Consider the following 15,150-nt stretch of genomic DNA (forward strand, 5'->3'; position numbering starts at 1 on the left):
TAATTTAATATACATATATAATATTTTTTTAAATTAACTTTTAATTTAACTTATTTGTTTATTTGTAACTTTTAACGTAACTATCAAGGAGTCGTAATTATTCGAAATTAATTTGATTCTCTTTGAAATGTGTTGTTTAACAAAAAAATCTAAAAGACACATATTTTTTATATTGACCTAAAATTTAAGAGATGAAACAATCCTTTAAAATAAATATAAATAAGAATATTTACAAAATATTAAATTTTTGAAAAATCTAAATACACAGTTATAAAATATATAAAAAAACAATAAAAGTTTTATCTAAAACATTTTTCTGTATATTTTACCGTTCTGATAATTTATAGGAATCAAATGTAAATGTTAGCTTTGAGAAGTTATTTCATCTCATAAATCTGAGGTCAAGTCTGATATTTAAAAAAATGTGTATCTCTTAGATTTTTGTATTTAATGATGATATATTTTAAGGAGATTTAAATAGATTCCAGACAATTGTGACAAATTCCTTGTAAGATAATTTTATAAGCCATCACTTTAACTTAATTAATAGAAAAAACTAATTTATCCAATCCTAATAAAACTCCACACGCACGCACACGCGCGCGCGCACACACACACACACAAACAAACACACATACAGGAATAACAACTTCAGTAGACACGTATTTCAAGCATAAAAAAAGCGTTGTTGTAATTAATAATAATAACAATACACATTAAAAGCTTTTATATATACATTAAAATCTTTTTTTATTAATCAGTTTTCTAAAATAATTCCTGCTAATAAATTATTACTTTCTTATATTATTCTATTTAATTCGAGTTTTTCTTGCTTAAAATCATAGGCTTAATGGCACAACGAATTTAACAAATTTCACGATACTCAACTCTGTTGAGAATTTATTCCAAAACGAGTATATAGTTAAATAATCAATTTAAAAAATTCTCTAACCTTCCCCCACAATAAATAAATTCCTTTTGCCTGTTTGAATAATGGCCAGTTATAAAATATAGACGATCGTTTTATTATCTATTTTAGTTTATTGCAAATTCATTGTTTTCAACAGACTCGATGTAAGTCACAAATCAGATCAGACTGAAATGTTACGTTCTCAGCACCGATTGGATTTCCATATGCTCCGACTACGGATGCAAAGTTTCTCGAGGATGCTGGATGTTTATGCGTCCCGTGCACAGTTGGACCGCAGTCAGGCTTCGGCCTCGGCCCAAAAAGGAGTAAAGGAGGAGCTAAAGGAGCAAGGCAAGATCATGCTTTCCCGATAACCGATGTACGCGCAGTAGTGCGTAAAGCGAAGCAGTTTTCGCGCGAGCGTGTTAAGCCTATGGGGCAACACGCGTGCCTGCGTGCGTACGTTCGTATGTGCCTATATACACGTCACCATGGTATGCATGCGCGATGCTCGCTGCTGCATACGACGAGGAGGAATCCTCGGGCCCTTCGAACACTCCCTGTAGGGGCTGATGCCTTGGTAAGGCCACGCATCGTCCCCCAGGCCCTTTATGTCCTTTATATCGATATCCTTGCTCGTAAAACAAAGAGATCTCAAACACTTTTTAAATTCACTTATAAGTAAATAGAATATAAATTATCTTATATTTTATCTTATCTCCGATTGACATCATAGAAACATCTGCGTTTAAATATTCGAGAAGCTTTCATCACAGACAAATTAGATATTCTAATATGTATAACTAGAGTATTACTATTTTTGTATAACTAGAGTATTACTATTTTTTCTGAAATTCTGAAGAGATCATAGTAAAACTGAAATTTACTACACGTGAATTCTCGAAATATCTTTGAGTTAATATAGTTAAAATTGGGGCCATATTCTATTTTTGTGAAAGGCCAAAGTCCATTTTCTTCTGTTTTACCTTGATTCTTATGAAACGCATGTGTGGAGTGTCAAAAAATAGTGCATTCGCTACAAGAAGATCAACAAATAATGCATTAAGTAATATTTCGCATGGTAGAGACTTTGCGTAGGCGAACGAGCTACAACGTTGCTTACGTAATTGCTTACGTAAATTACTATTAGAAGACTCAATGTATGAAAGTCGCGAATGAAGCGATAAATTACACGAGCACTCTGTATCAAACACATGTTGTTAACCTGCACGAACACGCTTGTAAATCTTACATAATCTACATTACTGTCTCATCGTGTTTTCACGTTTGCCAAGTTTTGTTATATTCGAATTCTTATGTCGCGACTCTAATTGAGAATCAATCGTGAAAGAATCTTGCAATCAGTACGTAAATCCATAATCGTAAACTCTTTACATTAACTATTAGAAATATTACATTTGATGACTAATTATAATTAAACCTTTTTATTACATTCTCCAATAAATTAAAAAAAAATATATATACATATACAGAAAAAGATTTGCCCTAGATTTATTAAAGAATTAAAGTTTCTTGCGATAGAGACGAAATGTCGTAAACGTGCATCAATATATTCTTAACTTAAATTTAAAAAACTAAAAGTAAGAACAATCAATTGTATCAAATTTTGAATAAATCTGCTTGTCTCTTTTATAGATCCATGTTTTTTTTTTTTTTTTTTTTTAACATGAAAGAAACAAGATATGTTTCTCTCGCCGAGACTCGACGGTTTCACTGGGCCCCAGCGTCGACGACGATACTACTCCCACACTTCTACCTCCTATACGCTATGCGACCCTGGTAAAAATTCTCGTTCTCTATTGTTCCACCCTAATTAATGTCCCCACTCTTGCTCGAACGACATTGGAGCACGCTCCTCCTTCTGTCCGAGATGTGCGATCTCCCTGTGCTTTCATACGGCCCTGCTACGTCGCGCTGTCACTTATCCAATATCTGTAAACAAAAAATGGTTAGCTCGTCGGTGGGAGTAAGATGAATGACTTGTACCGGTGCAACGTAAATGCATTATGAATTTATAAGGAAGTGCCAGAATATATTCTAGCATGTGCAAATCACACTTGTGTAAGTATATTAATCAGTAAAGATCTCTTTGTCATCTAATTAACTCATAATTCCCCGACGATAATGTCATGAAATGACGTAATACTAAAAAGGCATAGTACTCAAATTTAAGAAAACATGTAACACTAACATATGTATTTCACAAAAAGAATAAATTTTTCTTAAGGATAAAATAAATAATATTATATTGTTACTTTTAAATAACAATTTTATATTTTAAGCAAGTTTTAGAATCCTTTATCTTAATTTTAATGACAAGTTCTTTGATCGCTATAGATTAAGTTAATTAATTTCCTTAATCAAAATATTGCTATACTAATTTAAGAAACATAAATAGTTATAAATCAAGATGCAATTAAACAAAAACAAAATAGATAATAAACATAATGAATAAATAAGATAATTTTATATTTAATTTTAAATCAACTAGTTTCATTGCGGACACTTATTTCACAATAAGAACATGGTTGTTTGTCAGTCGATTGATTTGTAAGTCGATAGAAATTCACCGATGGCCGGAGGTCGCGTTTTTTTAACACAAAATGTCGCATCGTGTACCAGGTTACTATGTCGCGCATCGAGTTCCGTTTACAAATGTAACGCGACCGGCTTTTCGCCAATGCGCCTTCGTTGCAGCTTCTGTTTTCCTGTGTAATTGCAAACTATCGCTTGTTTACAGCAAATTGTTGCAACTTCTCGTATGTTGTAATGGCAATTAAAAAACATTTTGACAATCGCGCGGAAAAACAATTCGCGCGCGTTTCGCTTGTAATTTTGCAAGATAGCCTCTTCTCTCAATTGACAATTATTTCATCGTTCTATCTATCTTGCAACTTGCAAATTTAAAAGAAATGCTATAATATTGCTATTTTACAGATACAGATAATAATGTTGCAAATATTTTAGTAAAATTATTTTCAAATTATTTTTAAATATATGTGTAAAGAACAATTTGTACGTGATTCAACATTTGGGTTTTACATACATTTAATCTTTTTTAATGTTTAAAAACAAAGTTGTTATTATTTATAAATATTATCAATTTGTTGTATCTATATATTATTAAAAAAAGGAGAGATTATTACAGACATAAGTAAATATAATAAAATAAATATATTATCAAATGTCAAGAATTCGCTTCTTGACTTTTCCACGTTTTATTTATCCTTAATACGCAAAAAAAAAGAATATATTTTTATGAACAATATTGTACTGTTGCAATTACATGCGACAATTACATACATCGATATATGTATACAGACATATCGGCGAGAGTCAGAAACCAATATTGTCTTCCTACACTCCTAATACTTGAGTGTCTCGTCTGTTCTAACCCATTTCTTCCTATGAATGACTTCGTCTCGGTTTGGCGAGGCTTTCCACGTGAGTTTCACAACGAATTCCACCTACGCATCTTCGATACTACTAAACCGTAGCCTAAGCCGGTACCAATTCTCTCAACTCGACGGATTAAGTCAACATAGACTCCTGCAATGTTGATACTCCTCTAATATCGCGGTAACGAGCGCAGACCACCTCCTCGCTGTCGCGTGTTAATCTCCTTGATAAAACTGAGTTTGCAATATATTGCAGTAATAATCGTGCATTATTTATTGATCTTCCCAGAGCTACTATACACGTTATATTTATAATTTTCACATAAAGTTATTTATCTCGCATATTTTTCAAATAGTTACAAAACACATAAAATTAATAATATAATAATTATCCTATCAAAATTTCCTTCTCATATGCAGAGCTAGAATAAAAATATTTCGACACTGGAGACAAAAAATGCAATCCTTAATAATAAATCATATTTCTTTGACGGCATGTAAAATATAATAAAAAGTTAATATTAATTAGTGTGATATTAATATATTATATAAATATTAATTTAATAGGAACATATAATCACATAGGTGTACATATACGTTATAAACATATATAGATTACACATACATGTGTGTTGTAAACGAATGAAATATGATTATTAAAAGCACAATAAAATCAGACTGCATAATATACATTTTACATTTATATAAATAATATTAATTTTTGTAAAAATTCACAATGAATGCATTTTTTTCATTAAAAATAAAATTTTTTGTGCTTTAATAGCCACAAAATTGTCAATTATTTTATCAAAATATGTTATACATACTTTTTATTTTTATTTAATGACAATGAGCTCAATAACGGATAATTTCTATATATTAAAAGAAATTTATACATATATTATTATTTTTGTATCCTTTCAAATTTTTTTTACACCTTGAGAGGCAAGTCTCTCTTTCACTACATTCTAGTCGCGACTCTGCTTATATGCAAGTTTTAATATAGGATTGCTTATGAATTTATTCGCAGCAAGTTTATTTTCATTGTCAGATTATAAATACATTATCATTTACATTTAAATTCTATTAATATAATTAATAAAAAAATATCTTAAATCTTAGAAAGATAAATATTGAAAATCTATATGCCATAATAATATAAATATAAACGGAATAAATGATTATACTTATATTATACCTTTATATTTCTTATGCCTAAACAAATTCACATTTTGAAAGAAAGAGACGACTAAAGAAAATTAGATTAGATAAAAGCAGAAATTTATGGTTGAAACGTTCTTAGACATTTAAATTAATGACGATAAAATAACAAATTATAATCTCTTGATAACTCATTACGTTCAATTCAATTATTATAATTAGAAATGTAATGAGCGATGTAAACGACGGTTTTGTCATGTAGTTCCAACTGGAAGCCCTTCTGATTACAGGAGTATCACAAACATCTGTCGCGATGTCGGACCGGCCCGAGATCGTCGGGGCTAACGAGACAATCCGTTGATGTCGATGACTGCGCCATAGCGTTTCGGTTACCAACTGACTGCGTCAAATGTGCTACCCCCCTACGGGGGCGGTGCTTGAAAATCACTCCCTGTACCCTCGTGTTACCCTGCTACCGAACCGCCCTTGTTTTCCAATAAATACAAAGCATTTCCGCCGATTGTTGGTCGCGGCGAAAAAGAAATTCGAGTGCATCCGACTCTCTTACGTGTTTCTAACTTATGCGCTGTGTTTGTCCTCGCGCGTCTCATGTAAGGGGCACATCGGAAATCGATGCCTAAAACCTACCATCGCCTGATAGCGGCCTATTCCGTTTCCGGTCGAGTTCCCATCGGACCGCGCCACGGCACGACTTGGTTCGCGTTCAATTTATCGATCTCGGTTCTGTCACTATCACCGCGGCAAGCGGTGACTCCGCTCCGCGGTCACAGAACGGAAAATGTCACCTCTAACTCTGTATGCCATCCCGCTCCGCACGCCAATCGGGAATTCCTATTCCGATTCGATATTCCCATTCACTCTTTATTCCCTCTCGAGACGTTGATTCTCTAATAGAGACGCCATCATGTTGTTTTATTCGCCGAATACCTCGGCGTCACGGTAATTTCCTACTTTAATTGTATTGATAAAAAAAATACAAATTCAGTCGAGCATCCACTTATTCATGACAATCTCAACAATTTTCTGTTTTCTTACAATTGCAATTAGGTTTATTTTCTGTGACTGAACTACTAGTGTATAGTTTTGAAACTTAAAGTGAGATTGGTATATCTTTAATATTTGTTGAAAGCGAGATATGTAGTTCAAGTACAGTCTAATGCAGAAACAGAAAACAAACCAAAGATATCACAAGCATTTTATACAATGCCATTGCTGTAATTTACGCTTATATAACAACTTTATATAACATACCGTTTCATTTTACAGATAATGCACATGATGTATCATTTTATCCTGTTTAGTTTGTCAACTACGAAGATAAAATATAGATCATGCATAACGAAATGCACCCACCATATATGCCTACTTTCTTATCTTTCATAATAATGATAATGCGCATATTAATGAAATATTACGAGAAAAATATCTCGAATATTTCAGTATAATTTTTTACAACTTATATATATTTGTTTTAAAATCTTTTCTCTTTGATTGCATTACCTAATCATCTTGATCTTTTCGTCAATTTAGATTTACATACAAATATATATCAGATATTTTCAAAATAAAATTATAATGTACAATTATAAAATATAATAAAATTAAGTATATAATATAAAATAAATGTAAATATAAAAAAATGTCAAAATCTAAATAAGTAGAAGAATACATATTAACATTTCTATTTCTTGCATATTTATTCATATGGAAAATTGATTAATTTCAAAGAAATTAATTCTTTTAATAACTAACACAATGATTTTTTATCAATTAATGCAAAAGAATAATCCAAATCAATTAATTATTTTTATCTTTCTACGTTTGATATTAACCGCAGACTATGCTCGAGACCAAGCTCGAGACCTTCATTACAGATGATATTGTATACGTGCCGTCAACACGCGTCGTCATGTTATCTATCAAGGCCGCACGCGCTGACGGAAGCGGCCAATCAGCTTCCTCTAATTCCGCGCGCATCCATTGCAACGCAATGGATCAGCGCCATTGCGTCGCGGTGACAACCTTCGGTTGGTTGCATGCGCACCCCGGGTACTAAACCCCTTCACCCCGAGTGCGCATTCGCGGTATTCCAATATAGGGATGCACCTCCGTCGCGGGATGTTATCCTGGCAGGGTGGCGGGCACCGGCGACGCTTCGTCCGTCGGAAGGAGCCGCTAAAAACCTGGGACCTGCGACGCATCTTTTTCGCAGCACGACTTTTGGCCGGCGAACGCCTGGAGACAAGGTCTGCGGCCTTGACGGCAACTCGTAGCGAGCCACTTAAGCAGGCGACCATCTCACTACGGCCAGGGCCGTATAGCGCGCGAGGTGGTCGGTGGCGGGAAACCGTTCGAATTCTGTAGGGTGGAAGAGAGTAACGACTCGGTTGGTGGACCAGGCGGTGGTGGAGGAGGAGGACGAGGATGGTCGGACGCGGGGACGGCCAGGAGCGATTTATGATGTCTTTTTACCGCCCATCTCCGTCTTCCTTTTTCCGCCATTCTTTTCCCGCCCTTCCATCCCCGCCATCGCATCGGCCGGTGTGCACACGCACACCAATTCCCTCGGGTTATCGATCTCCGCCGATGACGCTTGACGGCGCCAGCGCGCTACCCGTTCTAGTCGCCCTTGTCGCCGCGTTCATGTATGTATGTACATATATCCGTGTGCATCAAACACGTGCGATGGATGCAGCTGCGTGGGAAGCACGATGGGGGTAGCGTGAACAGATACGCGTATGCGCATTACAAATGGGATATTTTTCTTCCCTCTCCATTCCCATTATATTTACCTCGTTTGTATCAACAAAAGCTACAACACGATGTACATATAGCATCGATATGACATTATGACATTATATGATCTATATCTCTCTTCTAATTAAAACACTTGTTTCATAATAAACCGACTAATGCACTTTTATATCTTAAAAGATAAAAAAAATGTAGATAAGAAAAAATGTGTTTGATCGTATTTTTTTATACTTGTGAAATATATCTGCTTAAGCTTTATTTATTTCTATTTTATCTATTAGTTATATCTATTCATTTGTATTTCTAAGAAGTTATTTTATCAGCATTTATTTCTCAATCACATTTCAAAAGATATATTCCTGAACTCCCTGATTTTCTTGAAATAAGAATTTTAACATACGTTGAAGTTTATTATTATTAGCTTCAAGATAATCATTTATCGTCATTACTAGCATATAACGAGAATTTTGACATTTTTTTCATACGTAAAATTATTAGAAATATTCCGTTTATTCCGGTTTGTGTTAAGGTAACTCAACATTTTCACATTCTAACTTTTACGTTTCTCATACATTTATACTTACACATTTAATTGCTATAACGATGCTATGTGAAGAAGTTAATAGAATAGAATCACCCTTGAACGAACGCTAACCCTGCTTCTACTACCCTGTTGCAAAAAGCCTCGAGCCATCCCAAATCGAAGCCGTATTCATGCAGTCTTCGAAGATAAAGCCCTGATAGTTAAGCAAAGGGAACGTTTAACCAGCTTTTCGACTTTCCGACATTTTCAACATTCATACTTTCTTGACAGTATGCGTCTCTAATCTGATTTACCCATGTTGCACCTCGATGGCGATCCTCATAAATATTTGATGAATCAATAGCACGTACAATCATGAAAGAACAGAAACGTATGAGAAGTAATGAATTACATTGAGACACTCAAGATTACTGGAAGATTTAAGAGAGATAAAATAAAGATGGTTAATAATAATTGTTTTATAAAGGAATGAGGAAGATAATTGAATGAAGGTCTAAACTGACACAACTGTTAGAGATGCAAATATCGTAAATTGTCCAACTTCTTGCAGCCTATGTAATCCTGATCGATAGATACTGAAGATCATCTCGAGACATCGCGTAACTAGTTCACAGATTCGTCGCCTGTGTTAGCTTCTTATACTTTTACAGTAGATAAATAGATAATTTCTTCTAGAATGACCTTCTTTAATAAAGAAAAAAACGAAAGAATAATAATTTACTATATTCAATGAGAGTAAATTATTTTATTGGCCAAAAATTTATTAGAAATGACAAGTTAACTGTATATGTACAAAAATTAGAAGATATTTATTTATAAATATATTTTAAAACATTACTTGAATAAAATATTGCATTTATACCGAACTACATTAACATTATTAATGTAAAACTTATGCTTATACAAGAATAATTCTTTTTTATATTTGCATCATGCATTTAGCTTAGCGTAATTAACGTATCTCTAAAATTAAGCTTTTGTTCTTTTCCTTTCTTCTAATAAATAAGTGTAGAAACTATACGTACACATAATACATATGGATTTTCCATCATCTGTCAGCTCATCTATGTATTTTTATTGATGATTATGAAAAACATGACGTAATATTTTATTAATTTCTGCCATCAAACTGCTTTTAAATGGTACATTTAGTTTTAATTACCAATTTATTCAGTCACGTTATATTGGGTATAGTAAAAAGAAATCATTATTTTTCCATTCAATTTCATGCAAAAATAATGGATTCCTTTTTATTACACCTAATATTTGTAAGCCCTCTCAGCAGAACAGGAACTTAATACAGATATATACATATATCACAATATTCGAATTTCTGCTGTCAAACTGCTATACTGCTAATACTGCTAATATTGCTAACATCAAGAAACACGAGATAGTGTCTCGCATCAAGTGAACGGGCAGCGCGAGGAACAAGCGCGTTTTACTTACTAGGGAAGTAGCGAAGTAAGAAAGAACGAGAAGTCTGTGAACTGCGAGCAGCAAATTGGTCCATAAGCATGAGATGAAATCACGACAAGGTTTCTTTGGATTATGCTAGCCTATTCAGTACATGCTAAAGATCATCTCAAGAAACAATCCAGTCCACTAGCATCTTGATCATTTCTCCACCTCCTGTCATTCAATATTGCGCGCGCTATTCGCAATGAGGTGTTTATGGCAGAAAGCCAAAATCATTTGAAAAAAAATCGCACACAAAGATATTACCATCAATGATAATTTTCATTTAAAGATTCGATTCACATTCTCACAGATATCCGTTATTATTATCATACAATGTTCTAAATTAAATAATTTATAAACACATTGATAATCAATAAAATTGATCTCAGGAACTTAATCAAGCAGAATATACATACATCTTATTATGTATATATATCTAAGATTATTAAATCCATTATTAAATAATAATTATTATTTACTTGTTCAGTTGTACTTCTATTAAGTAGAACTAATAATTTTACTGATATCCAACATTAAACATTAGTTTAACGAATCGATATGAAATTAAATGTCACAAAGGACGGCTATTGCGCTACAGGAGTCGCGCCAATAATGGAACCGTTTTAACTCTTCGTCACGCTACCAGCCGGATCAGCTTGAAGCACAAAAGTGAGTGGTGAACAAATGGTAGATCGACAGCGGCAACATGGTATCAACTAAGAAGACAAAATCGCTTTGGCCGTCAAGTTCACCCCTCCATGATATCTCCCGAAAAAATTCGTTTTGCTATGCGCCTTCTTCACATCGAGTCTTCGCCATTCGCTGAATCATTTCTTGTCCCATGCGTTAGAATAGCAAGAGATTTATGATAGCCTGATATCTTTGAGAAAAACCTCAACCTTGATGTCCACTATCGATCTCCATATATCGAGAAATAATCAATATTCAAAGTTTTTGAAGCATCTTAAACTTCGAATATTCGAAACTTTATTAGATATCAAAGAAGTAATAGTAACTTATTCCCTTGAATTAAAAAATAATATTTTGTTATATTTGTTATTTTTACTTCTATGTGTATCTATTAAAATGTAAATTAATCCATTTTTGTGATTAATTTTCTGACAAAAATAAGAATCGAATGTAAATGGAGAGTAATAGAAACTTCGTTTACACTTCTGTTACTCTCCCCTTACATTCGATTTATGCTTCATTTTTTTATTTTCGCTACTGTACAAAATAAATAATAATGTTCATATTAACATGCACTTAGCAAATAATATGATAAATTTGAGTCTTTATATTTTCTTGAATTAAATTATTTAACTTTATTGTTTAAATTAACGACATATTAAGTTTGAGCAGTGACAATCTACGAAAATAATTAAAAATAACTCAAGTTGAATATAACATGACATTATAATTTAACAGTATAACTTCGAAAATTCAAATTCTTTTAAAACTTCGAATCTTTAAAGTTATCAAAAGTAACAGCTTTAAGATATACATTACAGTACATTATTATTTATGTATCCCTATATATATAAATTATTTTTATGATACGAAGATTTTTATGAAGCCTATATACAGACAGGATATATCATGTATATATACTTATAAAAGTGTCATTCCTTACTCTGTGCGTTAGAATGGCCAAAAGTTCATGATAGCCTGATATCATCGGGAAAGGACAACCTCAACATCAATCAGATTCAAGAAGCAATCGATTATCAGACTTCGAAGAAATAAAACACATTTATATTTTTATTGCTAAAATAAATTCACAGGCTAATTGTTATAATTCAAGATTGTTAAACGTACGAAAATCTCGTATTATAAAATATATTAATTTATTACTTTTTTACAATAAGTTATCTCGATACATATAAAGATTATAATAAAATTATAATTAAAAAGAAACTTGTTTTTATTGTCTCTCAATTCTTCATTGCTCATTTGATGTCGTTCCTTAAAGTTATCTTAGATACGTTTAAGAATAACCAGAAATTCATGATAGCCTGATATCTTCGAAAAGCACTATGTTTTCTTGGATATCAACCAAGAGTAAATCCGGCTCTACAATAGGTTTAAGCCGTAAGAAATTGACCAATTATAGTCGAGGAGAATAATCGATTATGATTCGAGACTATTTCTTATGGCTATAAAGTTTAAAAACCTATTGTAGATTTGGACTAAAGGCGAAAAAGAGCACTCTTAAAATAGCAAAGGATAATCACTATGCTTGATATTGAATAATTATTAACATGTAACATGTGCAAGTAATATTATTACTTTGTATTCTTATAAATACTTTCATTGAATGAAGTCTGAAAGTAGAATATATTAAAAGTGAAATTTATTATAAAATGTTTATTATAAAACGTTTGTATTTTTATCACTAAATTAAACTTACATAATCGTATTATAATCCAAGGCTAATAAAATAAAAATCTTATATTATAAAATATATTATTTGGTTATTTCTTTTAGCTTTTAGAAAAAATTAACTTTACATATATGTAAAGAATAATAATTTTTAAAAATTTGTTTTTTTTTACCAGCATTTCTTGATTATTGTTTCTTGAAATTATCTTGCCCTACATTCAAGAATAATCAGAAATTCATAGTAGCCTGATATCCTCGGAAAGCGGTGTCCTCGATATCAATTATCATTATTTAATAAAGACTCATAAAAAGGAAATAAAAAAGTAATTTCGTAAAATTGGATTTAAAACAATAAAAGATAATCGCCGTGCTTGATAAGGAATAATTATTTACATGTAACATTATACAAGTAATATTATATTTGTTTTACTTGTTGTATTTTTAAATACTTTTGTTATTAAAATTAGAAAATAAAACATGTTAAAACATTGTAACTTGTAAAAATGAAACGTTCGCATTTTTATCGCTAGAATAATATTAATACAAAAAATTATATAACATATTTATTGTTAAATATCGTCATCTATTTACAAAACGTTGTCTTGACATATAGAGAATGTAATATCTAAGAAGAAATATTTATTATTTTCTGCTACTTTTATTTTTTTTTAATTATTACTCATTATTCTCATAACTATTATGTTAAACATTTAGAAAATATTTGTTGTTTTAAAATTATTATATTATTTATTATTTTAATATAGCATGAAAAAGATTGCAAAGTAATACAAATAAATTTAAACGCTCTTATTTTTATATTTATCGCAAGTAATCGACACAATTATACAATACACAACTTGTAAAACTGAAGTATTTTATTATTTGAAAGAGTTATAAACTTTAAACACATTTTATATTAATTTGATGATGTTTATGAACATCATGTTAAATTTATTTTAATTAAAGTTCTTTACTTTCCTTTATCTAATGAGGAATAATGCAATACAATATTTTATCTTAAGACAACAATTCTCAATTTTCTTTCCTTATAATTAAGAGTTTATTGTGGAAAAAAGTATTTTCCGATTTAAAATTATTTTATTGATGATATAAACTCCACGTGCTATGTCCATTGTGTATAACATAACGAACTTCTTTTCTTTGATGGCATCTTCAACTAGAAGAAATAAAGGATAAAGAAAGATTTGTGAATACCTAATAGGGTAAGAGGGGTGAGCGACGTGACCTTTACAGTACACGGGAAAATTACAGGGAAAATTACCTGAGCTGAAAATTGTAAGGTTACATCGGAGTAAAACTTTCCTACTGTACGCTCCTACTTCCCTAGTAATATATTTAATATTACTTGATGTTTACGTTAAATTATTAAATTAAACAATACGTTGACCCGGTTACGATGCATTAATGATAAAATACACGAAGACGTGAGTACATGATCTCGCTCGAATTATGTTCGATCCATTCGCTCACGAAATTGATCACCTATCGAGCGTCTTCTCTTATGTTTTGCACTGAAAGATAGACTCAATAATGCAAGAAAATAAAAATAAAGAAAGAAAGGAAAAAAAGGAAAAGATATGCATTTAATCGATTATACGTATACTACTTGTAAGATACCGGTGAAGATTCAATACACGTAACGATCAAAACGTGCGTTTCAGGATGATTAAACTCCAAGTTCGATATGCTTTCCTGGTATACGAGCACCACTTAGCACACCCTCTGGATTCCCATGGGACGTATACACGTAATAAAAATCAAATTAATTTCCGATTAATGAAGTTAATTTGAGTTACGTCACGTTGCTCATCGTTCATCTTTTAGAATCGTAAGACTCTAAAAAATGTATTATAAGATATTGCTAAAACATTTACATGAAATTCTTCAATTTGCCAGAGAACATTTATAATCGGCTCTCTCAGAGCCGATCATCAATTGCAATTTTTTCGATTTGATGCAATTTCAGCGTTGTTCTAGATTTGAATTTTTATTACTAACTCTTAATTAGGTTTTCTAAATAAGCGCTTTTATTCTATTTTGTTTAGAATGGGCCTAATATAATATTCTGAATATATGCGTATAACACACTTTAAACGATAATTATAATTCCTAATATCAGAAATCAGAATAGAATTCTATTTACATTTCATACATATTTATACATTTATACGGCATATTTAAGAAAAATCAGAATACAAAAATATGACATATTGAGATGTAAATTAAAATTATTATACATGCACGGCATGTACAATTATGAACAGAGTTTTATTCTCAAAATCTGATGTGAATTAAATATAGATTGTTTAAAATGCATTTTGAAATACATACGTGTTTGTGAGAAAAAAGCTGCTTACTAACATTTAATTTCAAAACGACAAAAATGTCTTCTTACTGATTTGATAGAGATAAAGAAATTTTCGTAAACCTTCATTTTATCAAATTGCAATATAATACATTCTATATATATATATATA

The 15,150-nt window shown here is 31.5% G+C and overlaps 1 protein-coding gene across 1 annotated transcript in view; it reads left to right on the forward strand.

The window, feature by feature from the left end:
- The window catches only part of LOC108685397 (xaa-Pro aminopeptidase 1-like), a 34,281-nt gene that overhangs the window by 11,372 nt on the left and 7,759 nt on the right, over positions 1 to 15,150 (forward strand). The gene's annotated exons all lie outside the window — the stretch shown is intronic.

Source organism: Atta colombica, unplaced genomic scaffold, assembly GCF_001594045.1.
Source record: "Atta colombica isolate Treedump-2 unplaced genomic scaffold, Acol1.0 scaffold153, whole genome shotgun sequence".
Taxonomy (NCBI): Eukaryota; Metazoa; Arthropoda; class Insecta; order Hymenoptera; family Formicidae; genus Atta; species Atta colombica.